The 18,234-nt window shown below is 46.8% G+C and overlaps 1 long non-coding RNA gene across 1 annotated transcript; it reads right to left on the bottom strand.

The window, feature by feature from the left end:
* Positions 1-3,276: 3,276 nt before the first annotated feature.
* Positions 3,277-4,333, bottom strand: LOC144134668 (uncharacterized). Its single transcript, XR_013315206.1, has 3 exons — positions 4,288-4,333; positions 3,945-4,016; positions 3,277-3,338 (listed from the first exon to the last, which is right to left on the bottom strand). It is a non-coding gene; the product is annotated as an uncharacterized LOC144134668 (long non-coding RNA).
* Between the last annotated feature and the right edge of the window lie 13,901 nt (positions 4,334-18,234).

Raw genomic sequence — 18,234 nt, 5'->3', positions numbered from 1 at the left:
TGGGCGCGCGCGTTTAAGTGGGTGAATAAAAAGTGTACTGTGAAACAAAGCACCGAATGTTTGTGATGCTTATTGAAATGAGGAAGTCCCATTGAAGCAATTTTTTTGCTCGATATGCATTCAAGGGCTGAAATGATTGCGATGGACATATTGTAGTACAAGAGGCATGAAGTGCTCATTGTTGGTATTTCAGTTAAATTTAAAAGGTGTGCTTGCACCCTGTAATTTAGGAATAAATAAAAATGACACAACCGAAGAGGCCAACACACCTCATAGCGCATCCCCTACCGTGATGACATCAGTGGGCAGAAGGGCCATCCTTCAAGCTTACCCAGTCTGGCTACTAGCGTCATCAAGTTAGGGGACGCGCAGTGAGGTGTGTTGTCCCCTTTGGTTATCGCCTACTGCGAGGAGGACATTTTTATTTGTTCCTAAATTACAGGGTGCAAGCACACCTTTAAAATTTAACTGAAATACCAACAAACAGCACTTGACCTCTCTTGCACTACAATATGTCCATCGAAATCATTTCAGAGTTCCTTTCAGCATGCACTTTTATTTTTTTACCAGCATTTATCACAAGTGTTTTTATTTGAACAGATAGGTGCAAAATGCACTGCTTGCAATACCATGAACAAGTAACATCTTCACGTGTGGTGCACAAATTACAACATACAAACATGATAAACATGACAAGACTAGCGGCCTACGTGTTACCACAGCTTCTACGTGAGTTATGTAAACATAAAACGCACTTCAGCCCATATTAAACCATGGTACACATCTAAAGCAATGCGCTGTACGTGTGTAATACATTTTGCCTGACTAGAAAATGTGTATCACCCACAAAATGCATGAATATCAAAACGACAACGTGTGATGAATTTCTGCTCAGTGGCAAACCATAGCAGTTCCAAGAACATTGACACACAACGGAATGCATCATGGATATGGCAAGTTGTGCTGTCATAATGACTGTAACATGACAAAATTCTCATTCATCATCATCAGCCTCACTACGCCCATTGCAGGGCAAATGCGTTTTCCATGTCTCCCTAATTAACCCTGTCCTTTGCCAGCTGCGTCCACTGTGCCCGCAAACTTCTCTCATCCGCCCACCTAACTTAGTTCCGCCCCCTTTCTGTGCTTTCCTTCTCTTGGAATACACTCCGTTACCCTGAAGGAGCAGCGGTTATCTTGCCTTCCAATTACATGCCCTGTCCTAGGGATATTGGTAAACTGCCATTCATGATCTGAGAGGACCGGCCATATCTGCTCCACCCCATTCTTATCCGTCTAGTTTTTTTTCCATCTCACGATCAGCTGTCATTGCCAATTGTGAACTGCTGTTCCCTTGATAGACTGTAGAACATTACTTTGGCTTGCAGGATGTTAATTTTTAGACCCACCGTTCTGCTCTGCCTAACTCGTTCATCACTTGAGCGACTCGTCAAGGCAATGTCATCAGCGAATCGCAGATGATTTAGGTACTCTCCATTTACTCTTATTCCCAACTGCTCACATTTCATGCCTCGGAATACCTCCTGTAAACAGGCGGTGAATAGCATTGGCGAAATCGTGTCTCCTTGCCTGACGTCCTTCCTTATTGGGGTTTTAATGCTGACTTTATAGAGGACTATGGTAGCTCTACAGTTCCTATATATACCTTCCAATATTTTGGAACAAGTCATGGTAGGCCCCGTCGTGGCACCCCACTGTTTGTTTGAAGTATTCTGCTACCGATGTGGAGCAGGTTAACTGTCAGTCGTGGCGGTCACATTGCGACGGACAAACAGTATGCGTGCGCTACGCAATGTGTACACACGTTCAAGAACCCCGTGGTGTAAATTATCCCGGAGCCCTCTACAACATTGTTCCTATAAGCACGTGTATCACAACGTGTCGTTAAAGTACACAATCGTGAATGTGCAAAGGAGGAAGATTAATGAACATATGAAAAACCAAACACTGACTAGATATAGCATACGTTGTGTGTCTTGCAGAACGTAAAAAGGTAACAGCTAAAAACGAAATCAAAGTAAACAGTACATATCACACACCTTGTGTGTGTCTTGCACAATGTTGCAAGGTACCATCGCAAAAAATTTGCACACACACTTCAGACTGGTTATGTGCAGGAATGTGAAAGCACGTGCGTATGACACCACCTGGAACACTGCACGAGAAATGGTTAGTTGCAATTTTGACACAAATGTAGCAGGGAAAAGTTGCGCCATATTGAACTCAGTCAGTGGGGGGTGTATAACGCGAATGTCATGTATATGACCGTCGGGAAAGGCGGCCCTCGGCTTGCCGTGTGCGCCATGCGATCACGTGATGACGGCAAATTTATCCTGACATGACTGGGATTTTCTGTACCATCTGCGAGTGCTCATACATGCCGTCAGGTTTTCTCGTAATGGGACTAGCAATGCTTACACATTGAAACACGAAACCAAAGTGAACAACGAATACTGCACAGCCTGTACACTGCACACAAGTTAAAAAGTACAAAAGGAAAAAAAAACATTCATACACAAGCCCCATGCACCTGGCAGGGAAATAAAAAAATGTTCTGCACCTTGCAGAGGAAAATAAATATATACATAACTCGTGCACCTGGCAGGGAAATAAAAAAAATGTTGTGCACTTTGCAGAAAGAAAATGATTGTATACATAACACCTGCACCCAGCAGGGAAATAAAAAAATGCTCTGTACCTTGCAGAACGCAAAAAAAAAACAAAAAAAAACAGGTAAAAAAGGAAAAAAAAGCCCCACCGAACAAGTTACTGCGGTGGCTGTACCTGATTGTTCAAAACACGTACAATCAGGGCCACCGCAAGTACCACTTGCTCGGTGAGGCGCACCGTGTCGGCCCTTGCCGCCTCAGCAGTGCGCACCATGTGCGCCCCGGTTTCTGTGACGGCGGCAGTCAATTGTGTCACTGCCGCCGTCAGGCTGCGCACTGCTGTTGTTGTTCGCCTCTGTTCCTGCACATAAAAGGAGCTTCATTTGCACACTTCACAGACATGTAGGGCTCGTTTGACATAAATATGAACTACTGAAATGTCTCTACAGGTCACGCATTGGTTTCGAACTGTGAATGTAGATACAACATGTTGCATGCAGATGCTTCTCCTTCACTAAATGTGGTGGGTGTTGTGTGCACATACCTCTAGGAGGCGCACATGAAATGTGGCGTCCTCAGCAGCACGGGCTTCGTGGAGGTCGTTGGTCCGCCGCGTCTCTGTCAGCAGCTGGCGGAACTCCTCCGCCCGCGTGCTCCGCTGCTGCTGCCACGGACGCCCCGCCAGCACATCTCGCTGCTCCTGTGTAGCTGTCAAAAGGAGAAAGTGACTGAATGTACACTTGTCATATAGTGGCGCATGATGTACAATAACCTGACTGTTTGGTGCAATATCTCAGAGGGCTGTTGACATGCATACCGGGGAGCAGTACATAAAAGCATTCATAATCAGCAGTATGACAAAAACAGCATTGTTTCAATGTGCACATTTGTGTAACCATCGCAGACACCACAGTTTCCGCTGTAAGAGGGAAAAAGCGTGCACAAGATACCAGTGGTGCATATGAAAGACACTTCTGTGGGTGGCCCCCACGGTGGCTGAGTGGTTATGGCGCTCGGCTGCTGGCCCGAAACACGCGGCGGTCGAATTTCGAAGGAGGCGAAATTCTGGAGGCCCGTGTACTGTGAGATGTCAGTGCACAGTAAAGAACCCCAGGCGGTCCAAATTCCTGGAGCCCTTCACTACGGCGTCTGTCATAGCTGGAGTCGCTTTGGAACGTTAAAGCCCCATAAACCAAACCAAACTTGTGTGCGTATTCTAAAGTGATACTGATAGTCTGCTCCTGCGAATGGTATTATTGTTAGGTAGCTTGCGAAATGGATAATGTGCAGCATGATATTGGGACACCAACTCACAGGCTGTGTCACAAGGTGCGCCCTCCTCCTCCTCGTCCAGCTCCTCCAGCTCTTCTTCCGGGGGGGTGCCATCTATGTGAATTCATTCCACAAGACAGCACTGCTTAGTGGACAGTTTCAGCAGAGCGTGTATTGGTGCAAAACACACGGTTACTAGGTACTGAGACACAAGAAGAAACATAGCAGTACCAAGAGGGCAATGTAGTACAAGGTACATAACTCGAGGTTGCATTTCTTAGCTCAGCATTCGCATCCCTCCCTAACTAAAAGAAAAACCACAACGAAGTCAACAATGTGCACAAGTTGTTAGGTGTACATATTAAATGACGACATTTTCACTTACCAGATGGAGAGCGCGCCTCTGCCTGCTGCAGGCCGCTCGTCCCTGGCAGCACCCCACGGACACACGGGGCTGGTTCTGCAAGAGGCACAGCGCCCCACGTTCATGCACGAGTGTCTCGAAGTTCATTCTGTGTGTGCATTGCTCACAGTAAATGGCCCCGAGGTTGACATTCATTATTCTTCATTAGCCTCCCCTATCATTCCCCCCTCATTATTACTAACGTCACCGCGGCTTACAACATACCTGGCTGGACGAAGAGAACATTGGAGCTGCGACGCCTAGAACGAGGCCCGGCGACCGCAGCTTGCACACCCGGCCTGCCAGCCCCGGCAGCCTGCCGCCTCCAGTGCCCCTGCGACAGGGTGTGGAGAGACATATTCAAGGGCCATTCGACAGACCGTTGTTGACACGCTCACCTTCCCGCCGCCAAAAACTGCGCCTCCTGCTTCTTGCAGCGGGTGCACCACACTTGCCAAGTGTGGCGCCATTGAAGCGCAGTTTTCTCAGCGGGGCCCGCGGCGTTCAGCAGGGCCGCAAGCTGCTGCCACAGCTCGCGCCTGCGAGCCGCCGTGTAGCCCCCGGAAAGGGGTGAGGCAGCGTGGGCGAGCGCCGGGTGCTGTTCCATAAATTCCACCATCATGACGAGCTGCTCTTTGGACACACGTGCTGTCGTCATGATGGTGGATAGCCGTTTAAAATGATAACGGTAATCGCAGCCGATGAATTCAGTCGGTGCCGTCTGCACCAGCGCACTAGCGTCGGTGCGGCCTTTCAGTGGCCGAAAATTCTTCGGCTGCAATAAATGTCAACCATCGTGGCGGGCGTTGATTTCGTAATCATGGGTAATAATATTGAGATGAGATGTATTCTTAAGCTCAATTAAACGTTTTCGAGATTTTCCTGTCATGTCGCTGACCTCCTATTGGCTGACTACTGTGGCCATCGCTGCGACCGCACCGACGCTGCGACAATGCGACCAACGTGTTGAAAGTCTGTCGCAGTGGATCTGCGACGAGAACGACGCGCATTTCTGTCGCACAGCGGCAGAAATCGCACTGCGCTGCGGCAACAATCGCATCATGTGAAACGGCCTTAATCGTTTTTCTCGTCCTTGATCGTTCCTTACTTACACGCCTACACACGATGAACTGACGATCACGCAGCCATACAACTTTATTTCGCCCCATATGTCACACTTCCCCGTCGTCTTGTATTTAGCAAACAAAATACGGAACTACACATCCCACACGTCAACCGAAGAACATCTATGGGCTATTGGTGTCATCGATAATAAGCAAATACACACTTACCACAATATGTTGTCTTCGTCGATTTTCAAGCCCAGCGCTCCTTGTAAGTTGATCTGCGCCGGCCCGTAGCATTCACTGCCTTCAATCAGATTTTTCTGCACACTTCAGACATCCGCAAAGTGCCTTGATTTTAGACGACACGCAAAAAATCGGGAACTAGCCGTGGAATCAGCTGTTTTCTTGCAGGCCGCCATGTTCACGCGATACCACTGCAAGCGCGCCCTCATGGCAAGAGAAGTTAACCTGCAGCAAATTTAATTGCAAAACTGAGAATGCTTCTAATTGTCCCTCGTGTTGTTGAGATTGCAACACATTTTACTACCAAAATAAAACATTACTTGTTTTCTTCATTGCGTTTTTGTTCATTTTCAGACTAACATGTTCACGCTATACCGCTGACAGCACACCTTCGCGGCAAAAAAAGTGACTGAACAGCAAACTTAATTGCAAAAATGAAAACACTGCTTCTTTTGCTTGGTGCTGTTGGGTTTGAAATACAGTTTCTTAGCAAAATAAAACATTACTCGTTTTTATTCACTGCGTCTTTACTGCAAAACATTAGTCTACGGTCCCTTGTCGTGCGAATAGTGGTTTCGGGGCGGAGCCCACCGCCTCCTTGCTCCGCATTGGCCGATTCGGCGGTCGGCAATACTCGGTGTCGTCATTTTGACGTCACTGCCTCAAAATTGAGACAGTTTTTTGAGACTGATCCGTAATCGCGCCCCTGGAGGCTCTCGCTTCGAGCAATGGCAGTGGGGTTAGGATAATGCCCTTCTTCTTCACAATCTCCCGGGGAGAAAACGAACCATCCTGGCGACACATGGTGCCGACACCACAACCGGGTTGTAGTACGGCTTGAGTCGTTGGACATGCACAGTCTCGCGGCCACGTCGGCGAAGAACGGAAGACGGTGTGAGGGGCTCAATACGGTAGTCCACGGAGTATGTGCGCTCCAGGACGTAGTAGGGGCCGTGGTATTTCGAAAGAAGTTTCTTTCAGAGGCCGGGAGCAGTGGAAAGGATCCACAGCCAGACGAGTGAACCGGACGGGAAATCTGGATCAAGCTGACCTTCGTCATGGCGGTGTTTTTGGCGCCACTGAGTGTCTGCCGTGAGCGACCGTGCAATCCGGTGGCAGTCTTCTCCGTGCTGGGCAGCTTCAGAAACAGTTGTGCACTCAGATGAGGCAGAGCGGTATCGGAGGACTGTGTCGATGGGAGCGGATGCATGCCGGCAGTAAGAGAGAAAAAAATGGGTAGGAACCTGCCATATACTGAGTCGCAGTGTTGTAGGCATGCGTAATATAGGGTAGAACGAGGCCATAGTTCGTGCTAGCAGCAACGTAAATAGCCAGCTTGTCCCCAGAGTGCGATTAAATCGTTAGGTTATAGCTTTAGTTTGTGGATGGTAGGCTGTACAAGTAGGATGAATTATATTGCACTCGGTCAGTAGAGCTTTAATGGCGCCAGACAAGAAGACGCGTCCTTTGTCACTGAGCAGTTCACGACGAGCATTGTAGAGAACTATAAAGTTATGCAAAAATAAATGACGCCACTTCACGAGCTGCAGAAATTATGAGCGAGGCGGTTTCTTAATACCGGGTCAGGTGATCAATGGCAACAATGCCACAGCGCTTGCCAGCAGTGGTGTACGGCAAAGGGCCGTATAAATCCATGCCAACACAGTGGAGGGGCGAGGCGGACAATGCAGTGGCTGCAACTCTCCAGCAGAGTGATGAGGCAGTTGCGTACGGCGTTGGCAGGACCGGCAGAGCGGACGTACATCAAGATAGTTATGCGAGCCGTGCCAGTAGTACCGGAGACGAATCCCAGTGTACGTCTTGAATACTCCCGCGTATCCGTGTTGCGGGCCAGAGTGAAAACAGGTGCATATTTGGGACCTGAGATTTCAGGGAATGACGAGAAGCCATTTCCGTCCATCAGAGTTATAGTTGCGCAGATAAAGCAGATCATCATGAATTGCGAAATATGAAGATAGGTGACGAAGGGCGCGGGGCACCGGAGTCATATATAGGTTGATGGAGAGAAAGTCAAGAAGAGAGGCAATTCATTGATCTTTACCCTGCTCGGAAGGCATGTCGCAAGTTGTGAGCGAAGGCGCAGCGGATTCGAGCGCTGAGAAGCTGGCAATCTCGGCCGGTAGCGGAGAGCGGGACGGTGCATCAGCGTCCTAATGCTTGCGGCCCGACTGATAGATGACATGTATGTTATATTCTTGTAGACGGAGAGAGCATCGAGCCAGTCGACCGTAGGGATCTTTTAGCGAAGAAAGCCAACATAGGGCATGAAGGTCGGTGACCAGGTAAAAATGACGGCCATAGAGATGAGGTCGGAACTTGCCAAAGGCCCTGACATTTGCCGAGCACCCTTCTTTCGTCCCGGAGTAGTTGGATCCGGCTTTCTTAAGGGCGCGGCTGGCGTAAGCAAGCACATACTCCTCAAATCCAGACTTGCGTTGGGCGAGCACAGCCCCGAGGCCAATGCCACTGGCGTCCGTGTGTACTTTGGTTGCGGTTTGCGGGTCAAATTGGCGCAACGCGGTTGGCGCCGTGAAGAGACTGCGCAAGGTGTTGTAGGCGTCGTTGCAGGCAGGCGACCACCTCGCAAAATCCAAGTTGCTGCCGACAAGGTCAGATAAAGGGGCAACAATGGCGGCAAAGGTGCCAATAAAATGTCGAAAATACTAACAAAGGCTTAGAAGCTGCGCAGTTCCTTAATGGTTTTGGAAACGCAGTCACAGCACTAAGTTTGGCGGCGTCGGGGCTGACGCCCTCCTTTGACAGAACGTGGTCTAAAATTGTCAGTTCACGAGCAGCAAATTGGCACTTTTTTTAAGTAGAGCAGAAGGCCGGCGTCCGTAAGGCAGGTTAACACGTGCTTCAGCCGGGACTGATGAGTTGCAAAGTCGGGCGAAAAGATTACAATGTCGTTCTACTTCAGTGGTCTCCATCATGCCCTCTAAAGTAGCCGGAGCCTTACAGAGGCCGAAAGGCATGATTTTAATGCATACAGGCCATCAGGGGTCACAAATGTGGTTTTAGGGCGATCGTCGGCTGCCATGAGGACCTGCCGGTACCCAGAGTGTAAATCGACAGAAGAGAAGAGATCCGCTTCTCGAAGGCAGTCCAGAGTATCATGAATGCGGGGAAGAGGGTAAACATCATTTCGCGTGACCTTATTCAGGCGGCGGTAATCAAAGCAGAAACGAACATTTGACTTTTTTTTTCGGAATTGACACTTTCTTTATTCTCAGAAACAGTCCACAAACTGTTGGTTGGACCCATAGCCTTTACGGCTAGTGAGGGGTCCAAATACAACACAAGCACAATACTACCGCAGACCGTGTAAAATAAAAAAACTTCAAGATTAACACACACAATTGATTCCTACATTTCCATGGAAATTAAATAGTGTTTTAAAGATGCTGAAAAGTTATTTTCTTCTTTAACTTCATTCGGGATTTCATTCCACACATGGGCTCCACTGTATTCTAGGAGTCTCCGGCCGTACATATTGTAACAAGGTGGTAAATTAAATAGATTGTTAGTTGCAGCTCTTGTTTGTTTCATTGGTAATCTAAATAAACTAAGGGGCAGGGGGTTGTTAGATTTTATTACATTGTTTACTATTTCAGCTATCTTCAGTTTATATGCCATTGATAGGGGTAAGATACGAAGCTGCTGAAAGAGTGGCCTGCTGGGGTGTGTATTATTTGAATAAGTTATCATACGAATAGCTCGTTTTTGAAGGCGAGAAACAGGATCTAGGTATGTTTTATATGTACCACCCCACGCTTCCAGGCAATAAGATAATTGACTGTGCACAAAGGCGAAATACAGAACGCGTAGAATTGGAAGATCAAAGCAGTCCCTGGCCTTTAGTAAAACATGACAACCATAGGCTAATTTGGAGCAAACATTATTAATTTGTTCTTTCCAGTGCATATCAGACGCGAACAGGACACCAAGATACTTGTATTGAGGCACCCTCAGCAGAGTCGTGTTGTCGATAGTTACAGATATACGTTCGTAGTTCATGTTCTTCCTGCGCGAGTGAAACACGGTGTACTTTATTTTCTCAGTATTAAGGGTTAACCGATTACTTTTAAACCACTGCGAAACTTCACCAAGCTCTTCATTAATGATACATTTAAGTGCCACTAAATTTTCCCCTGTAAAAAGAAGTGCAGTGTCATCAGCATATATTACAGCTTTCGAATATTTCAGCGTTGATGGAAGGTCATTAATATACAGGGAAAAGAATAGCGGCCCAAGCACGGAGCCCTGAGGCACACCTAGATTAATGCTTTGCGGTAGTGAGGCTAAATTGTTCACGACAACATATTGTTTCCGTCCTGTAAAATAGCTTTTAATTAGATCACGAATTTTCCCTCTTAAACCGTAGGTTTCCAATTTCTGTTGTAGTATATTGTGATCAACCGTATCGAAAGCTTTTGATATGTCTAAATATACTACTATGGCCAGCTTGTTATTATGCAGTGCAGAATTTATAAGTTGTGAAAGAACAAGAACTGCGGATGACGTTGACCTTTGGGGCCTGAAGCCATGCTGATTATGACATATAATGTTATATTTATTTAGAAAATTTTGTATGCGTGTACAAAGAACCTTTTCAAAAACTGTATTAATTGCATTTAATACCGATATTGGTCTATAGTTTCGCGGATCAGATCGCTCACCGCCTTTATAAATAGGTACAACCCTTGCAACCTTCAGCTCGTCAGGATATATTCCGTTTGCCAATGAATGGTTAAATATGTGTAGTAGATGGATCGCTAGTATATCAATGTTGTTTTTGATCAGTCTAACGGGTATTGCATCAGGTCCTGCCGCCTTGCCGGCTGAAAGGCTGCCGACTGCAGTGATTACTTCTTCTATGTCTATGTCAGGCAAAGCAAAACTGTTGTTAACACGTTCCGGCATCTTCGCCGTAGGTGCGTCAGCATGAACTTGCGCGGCAACCGTAGGCCCAATAGAGGTAAAATAGGTATTGAATGATTCTACTGTGTCTTCGTCAACTGTCTCAGGGAGTGTTGCCGTACTGGATCGCAGGCCGATTGCGTTGTTCACTATATCCCAAATTTTTTTTGTATTTCCATGCGCCTGTTTCACCAGTGATGAATAATATTCTTTTTTTCTTTTTCTCATAAGAGATACAGACAAGTTCCTGTAGCGCTTATACTGGGTTAGGTAGTATTCGTTTGATCTCAACTGCTTCCATTTGCGATACCATTTGTCCTTATCTTTTAACACGGCTAATATTTCAGTATTCATCCAAGGACACGTTGCCTGACTGTATTTATTAGTGTTCGGCAGAGAGCTCTGTTCAATGGCATTTTTAAGGATGTCTAAAAAGTTCTTACACTCAGTATTGACGTTTTCATCATATGCCGTAGTGAAGTCGGCTTGGTCTAATGTTTCACGCAGTGCTACATAGTTTATCTTACTACGAATTTTACACTGCGTCAACTGCGCTTGTGGAGGCAGGTCTTTTTCTATTACAAGAAAAATGGGTGAATGGTCGGCTACCACCTCAGCGCAGGTACCGGCCAGCACACCTGGGACAATATTACAGAGGGCGTGATCTATTATAGTACTTGAAGTACTTGTTACGTGGGTAGGTTCTGTAATAAGGTTACGTAAGGCAAATGATTCGAGAAGGAAAGTGTAGCTGTTCTGTACTCCATGTGATAGATCTAAATTGAAATCGCCCATTATGACAATATTAGAGTGACGCCCATGAAAACATTCTGTTAGAACCATTTCAAACTTCTCAAGGAACTCCGTTACCGATGTGTTTGGTGTCCGATAAACCACACCAACCATCAAACCATCCTGAAGTTTTATGAACAGGGTTTCAATGCAGTCAAAACTAACAGACGCCACTCCCATTAGTTGGTAGGAGACACTATCTCTGACAAACATCCCTACCCCACCTCCCCTTGCTCGTGTATCCCGTGACTGGGATAAAAATTTATAACCCGGGAAAGAGACTACTTCATCACGCTTAAGCCACGTTTCACTCACGGCTATTACATCAAAACAGGATTCATACCTTGCCATGTGTACAATCAGGTTATTTAGGTTACTTCGTATGCTGCGCACGTTACAATGCAAAATTGAAAAGCTTTTATCACGCTTCAAATCGTCAACTTGTTGAAACGTAAAAGCCATGTCAAAAGAAAGAGGAAAAATGTCATGCTAAGATCTGAACGACAGAAAAAAAGAAAAGTCACACAACGTTGGCCAAGTCACCTTCACTTGTGATGTGCAGAACAGTATAGTTGTCTGCCCTACGCATCAAAATTTTTCCTTGTGACAACCAAACAAACTTCCAGTTGTGGTCCTTAGCTGCTTTCTTTGGTTTAGATAGTAGTACTTTGTTTTCAACGCACAGGTGCTCATTAACAAACAAGGGTTCTTGTTCTTCAAAACCAAGCAGTCTCGTGTCCAGTTTGGTCTTTTTAGCTGCATTGAGCATTTTATCTCGGATAGACCTTGTGACAAACTTGACCACCACGTTTGGCTTATCTTTATCTTTAGAGCGCACTCGATGCACTACATCACTGTCGGACTCGGCAAGTGCGACACCCAGGCAAGAAGCCACCTTCTGAACAGAGTTTACAAGGTCCTCATTCGGAGCAAGCGGAAGTCCCTTGATTTCAAGATTTATGTTCCTGGTGAACTGTTTTATCTCTAACGTCTCTTTTTTTGTCTCTTGCAGTTCATTTCTCAGAAGCTCATTTGTTTTCTGATAATGTTCATTTTGTTTTTTGACTTCCGCAAGCTCCCGACGAAAACCCTCCACATCTGCCTTGAAGTTTTCAAACCCCTCATTCATGAAGTCAATTGACTCTTTAATGCCAGAGAGCTCAGCGCGAATTTCAGTGCTTGAGCCGCCCATTTTTTCGACGCTGCTTTTCATGTCGGATGCAAATACATCAAGTTTAGTTAGAAGTTCGGTAAGAATCTTCGCTACTTCCTTAATGCTCCCTGGAGGCTTATCCCCGAGAGCCCTGAAATCTTGTAGGGCATCCTTTGCACTGTCCATTTTCGCGCTGAGGAGCTCGGCGAAAGCACCCGACAAAGTTAGTCCTAGAGGCGACAAAAATTACACCACAACACACCTGGCAGCAGCAGCGACGGCAAGGTGACGATGCCGTTTACAATAAAGCATACGAACAAGCACCAACCTGAAAAAATTGAAGACAATATCTTGATATGCTGTGTGCGTGTCCGCTGCTGCTGCCAGAATGTGAAGATACGTGTTTCGCACGGCTGCAGGTAAGCGATAGTCCAGGTGGCGCTCACTGTGGGTGCCAGACACGCCCACCTCGGTTATCCTCTGACGATGACACGGGGCAGTACGTCGATGAAATGCTGCAGGAAATTGTAAAAGCGGCGTCGCGATGAGTGCCAGGAGAACGGAAGAGGCAAGGCAGCTGCCAAGGCCACCACCGGTAAAGCGTACAGAAGAGCCGTCCAGCGTCTAGTACCTGAAAAAATTGAAGACAATATCTTGATATGCTGTGTGCGTGTCCGCTGCTGCTGCCAGAATGTGAAGATACGTGTTTCGCACGGCTGCAGGTAAGCGATGGTCCAGGTGGCGCTCACTGTGGGTGCCAGACACGCCCACCTCAGTTATCCTTAGACGATGACACGGGGCAGTACGTCGATGAAATGCTGAAAAAATTGAAGACAATATCTTGATATGCTGTGTGCGTGTCCGCTGCTGCTGCCAGAGTACCACGGGTGAGGCCTGAATCACGCCGCTCTGAAGCTTGGTGCCAACCTGTTCTTGAATAACTTGTCGCTCACTGGCGGATACACGATATGGGCGCTGAAGCAGAGGGGCGCAGTCACCGGTGTCGATGTGGTTGGCGACATTCATTGTGCGCCCCAAAGCGGACTAGTTTGAATCGGAGGAGGCGCGAAACTGATGAAGCAGCGCGAGAAGTTGAGTGCGTTGAGGAGCAGGGAGAGAGACTTCGATGGAGGGAAGGAAAACGTCTGGAGGCGAAGTGTTGAGTGCAGGAAGCGGCGGGCTGGTGGCATCTACGTCGAAGCACGGCGCATCGTCAGTCTCATTGCGATAGACAATGAAATCAATGATCTGGATTTTACCGAGGCACTCACCCCGACGCACAGCGGCAGCATATGGGAACGGATTTGTCATGAACAAAGCGCGGTAAGGCCAGCTGACAGGATGAGGACGGCTTAAGGTATGGGCAGGTAGTTGCGGCACAGAAGGAAGGGCGATTGTGTAAAAAGTATGTTCCCGTCGCGAACGAGGTCAAAAGTGATGGGCACAAGAACAGAACAGCACGCACGCAGGTCACTGTCTTCGGCAATGACGACTTTGGCAGCACCAGCAGAAGGAGCATCGGGCAACGAGGAACTGCTGAGCGCAAAGAACTCGAGTTCAGCTTGCGCACAATCGATGACGGCGTGACAGGAAGTCCGAACCCAAGATGAGTTCATTAGAACAGGTTGGGAAAATAATGAATTCCGTTACGTAGAGGATCTCCAGAATAACGACGCGAGCCGTGCACATCGCTAGCGGCTCAATAGCCTGCGCGCATGCGGTCCGCAGCTAGGATCGAGAGAGTGGGGTCGTCACGTTTCGCAAGGATCGCCGAAAGGTGGCGCCCATGACAGAAACAGCAGCCCCGGAGTCGACAAGCGCCAGAGCAGTATAACACCCTCTGCGGAAACGGCAATCAGATTTGCGGGAGATATTTCGCTCGTGGCGCAGTCCTCGCGTCAAGAACTGCGGCATTTAGTTTCCCTCTTGCGAAAGATCCGGGCGCTGACGCATAGTAGAAAGGGAACGGCGACGAGGTGAGCGGCCGGTAGAGAAGGTAGTGCGATCAGATGAAAGAGGGGGACTCTATGGCGGCTCGGCTGACGGTGAGTATTCACTTGGAGGCGGCAAGTAACCGGCAACTTGGGCGCAACACGATTACAGCAAAGCCGGGTCACATGACCAGGCAATCCGCTCTCTGATGTAACGTGTCTTGCCCGTGACAGTGATGCGGAAGCGGAATGATATGTAAGACTGCTCATTAAGGATATGTAAAAACTGCGATTCTCAAGTTGCAGCATGCCATAGTTGACCTCTGTAGCTAGACTGTGCTGCCTTGACGCACAGTCAAGAAACTGGCACAGCCAGCTAGTGTTGTTACAATAAGGACAACATGTTCACAAAAGCAGGCAAAAAAGTCACAGAGCACCGTTACTAAGCGCAGCAAAATAAAACAGTGCGCTATACTGGTGGCTATATCGCTTCAATAGTTGCAGCTAGAACGAGAGGTGAGTGGCAGCCTTTTCAGGGTGACAACAAAGCTTTGTGCGCAACACACAAAAAAGCAACAACGACTTGGCTTCACGACAAATGGCTTGCTGGAAAATTATTGCATTTCCCATTGGGTACAAGCTCACTTGTCATAGAAAGCAATGCGTCACAGCTAACGGTGCGCGCCCTAATCTGTTGATGCTGCATTGGGTGTGTCACAACGACTGAGTTTAGGAGTGCTGCATTTATTAAGCTTTGTTAACAATCTTACCGAAAGGACCTCGCCTAATATACGCCATTATGCCGACGTCAATGTTACTCACAAATGTATCCGCAGTTCAGGCGATGTTGACATTTTGCAAAATGATTTCAATTCTATGTCATCACACTCCGATAAACGGGAAATACGCCTCAACACAAAGAAGTACTTTTATATGCACCTGACATGAAAGAGACATTTTCTGCTGCAGTACTATATTACTGTGAACTGCCTTCTCTGTGCTGATTATTTTAAGTAATTAAGGCTTACATTTATGAACCTGCCTCTCCAATTAGTCATGTCCTTTGCCGGATACGGCGCCACAGCTGGCAAAAGACTGGGTTAATAGGAGAGACACAAGAGAGGCCTCTGCCCTGCATGGAACAAACATTTTGACCACTCAACTAACATGATATATTAAACTCTTTCAAATTCAGCTTAGCAACTGCTTCCCGGACCCTCAAAGAGGCGTTTTACTTTGCAAATGTAAGCCTCATTTTAGAATATACACGTCCAAACTGAGACGCACATATGCAAAACCGAAACAAGAAGCTATATGAAGTAGCTATACGTATGGATAAACCAATGATTGAATGAATGAAGGCTGCAAGAAATGCTACAGATCAATCTTTTACTAAGTTCGTGAGTAGATAAAAGCACAGCCAACATTTCCTTTCATGTCTTGCGCAAACACTTCTCTTCCGGATGAAATTGCACTCTCATGGAGATACCGTTGGCACTTTGCATCTTGTATACTGTGCGCGCATTGTGACCTGCAGCGATGCTGATGGCCAGAGAGGTAACATAGTGCTCAAGTGGTCGCCAATGAACGGTAGCCAAAACACAACACACACAACACAGGCTCCATACGGGGGGCACTGAGGACAGGGAAAAATTATGTTCTTTTGACAATGGATGGTGAATGCACAGACTGTTCTCTTGGCACGCTGCATACATACTGACACTACACGGCACAGCATACAAACAACTCCTGAAGGTAGCAATAACATACAACCCACATTTCACAGAGTGTAGGATAGGCGTGATGCAACGTCACACACATGGCCACAGTTTGCTCCAATGGTGGACGACGCCCACCTCATTTAACACTGCAATGCTGGCAGGTGCAGGGGCGACGACGACCACTGCCACAATGTCGACTATGACAGGAGTTTGCCAAATGCTGCACATGCCACTGTAAAGAACACTGTTCACAGTAGAAGCTTTTCACAACACTGCACCACCACACATAACTTCACACATGAAGCGCACAGCTTGAAGCAGCACACTGTAGACTGCGTTTGGACAGCACCACTGAAGCTGAATTCCTTGCGGGGCACATCCTCTTGATGAAGACAATGCAGTGAGAACTAAGCAGAGGCTTCCTGCTTAAGGGAAGAAATACTGCGAAGACAGCGTTTTGTGCTCACAGACACAACGAAGTATGTTGAAACAGAGCAGATGCTGCGGCACTAATATAATAAATAAATAGCTGGATCTGAGTTTTCACATAAAACAAAAATTTAAAAATAAACAGTGCAACAAACTTGTTGCCATATGAAACAATGTATGCAATAATGCTAGTCCTTGCTTGGTGGTGGCTGGTGAAGGCGAGGTGGCTTTTGTTGCCGAGGCTGCTGCTGGCTGGACATACGTGTCTACAAGCGAGGCTGGCGCACAAAAATCTGCAGCAGCTGGTCACGCTTATGCCTACCTGCCTGTTATTGAGCAGGAGAGGCACCGTTGTCATCATAGAGGGCTGTGTCATCATCAGGGTCATCGATGTCCGGGGGGTTAAGTCGAGGCAGTCGTGAATATATGCACACATTGTGTAACACTGCACAAGCTGCAACAATATTCGCTGCGGCCTCCGGTTCGTAGTGCAGTGCGCGGTACCGTTGTAGACACCGAGCCGGCTCTTCAGGACACCAATCGTGCGCTCGACAACTGACCTCAGTGATGAATGTGCACTGTTAAACCTGGCAGCAGGACTGCCAGGAGCGTGACATCCTGGAATAGGTGTGACCAACCATGGCTGCAGCGGGTAGGCGCCATCACCTGCAGGCCAATTAAGACTGACATTTTTCAAAATGCTTGCGCTAATAGCGCACCATCTGCAATTTGGGTGCATGAATTTTTCAGTACATTATTTATTTCTTCTTTTATTACTTTTCTCCCCTCATTACAAAGGCCTCTATTTATGATACAATAAGTATTGTTATCAATGTTATCAGCCATGATACAGGCAATTTGCCAGTCTGTATGTTTGCTGTATACAAATGGTGACATGTACCTGCAGACATATCAGCTTTGAAGGAGAGCCTCAGCTATATCTGACCTCACATTTTCTGAGCTACAGCGTAAATAAATATCCTTTATTTTTCCACCCTCTCGGTTTACAAGAAAAAGCAAATCTGCATGTTGAGATATTTCTGTTGTGATATAGCTGTGATACTACTGCATACTGCATTGCTCAACTATGAAGGAACATGGACAAATATCTTATTTTTCACTCATTCGATGTGCAGGAATAAGCAGGTCTGCATCCTGTGGTATTTTTAAGTTTTTTATGTTATTAAGTATCTATGTTATGTTATAAATACCTTTAAGGAAAGCCTAAACTCTTCCTGACCTCCAATATCTTAGTGATAGTAGTTTCACTAATGCAACACCTTCGTTGACTTCACTGCTGACATGTGAAAACCCTGGATTTGCATTAATTTGAAAGCAAATTGCCTCAACAATGTGTTCACTGTACATTTGCTTAACCAGCTACGTTAAACCATGTTGCCCTTGTGCCAGAATTCACATACCTAGTAGATATTCCCCAGATTCGAGAAAATTGTGATTGCACAGTTCATGATACACCGGTGATGCCCGCCACACGAAGGAATCAAGCACAGACCGTGGGAACTTAGCGTCAAGTGCCGTGATTCGAAGATGGGCATCACACACCTGTGAAGAAACATGAACAAATATTTATTTTTTTACCCTCCCAATTTACAAGTGTGAGCTAATCTTCGTACTGTGACTTTATGATGGGG

Source organism: Amblyomma americanum, chromosome 5 (assembly GCF_052857255.1).
Source record: "Amblyomma americanum isolate KBUSLIRL-KWMA chromosome 5, ASM5285725v1, whole genome shotgun sequence".
In the NCBI taxonomy this organism is placed as follows: domain Eukaryota; kingdom Metazoa; phylum Arthropoda; class Arachnida; order Ixodida; family Ixodidae; genus Amblyomma; species Amblyomma americanum.
Note: the sequence above shows the minus strand (reverse complement) of the source record. Positions and strands in the feature narration are given on the sequence as shown.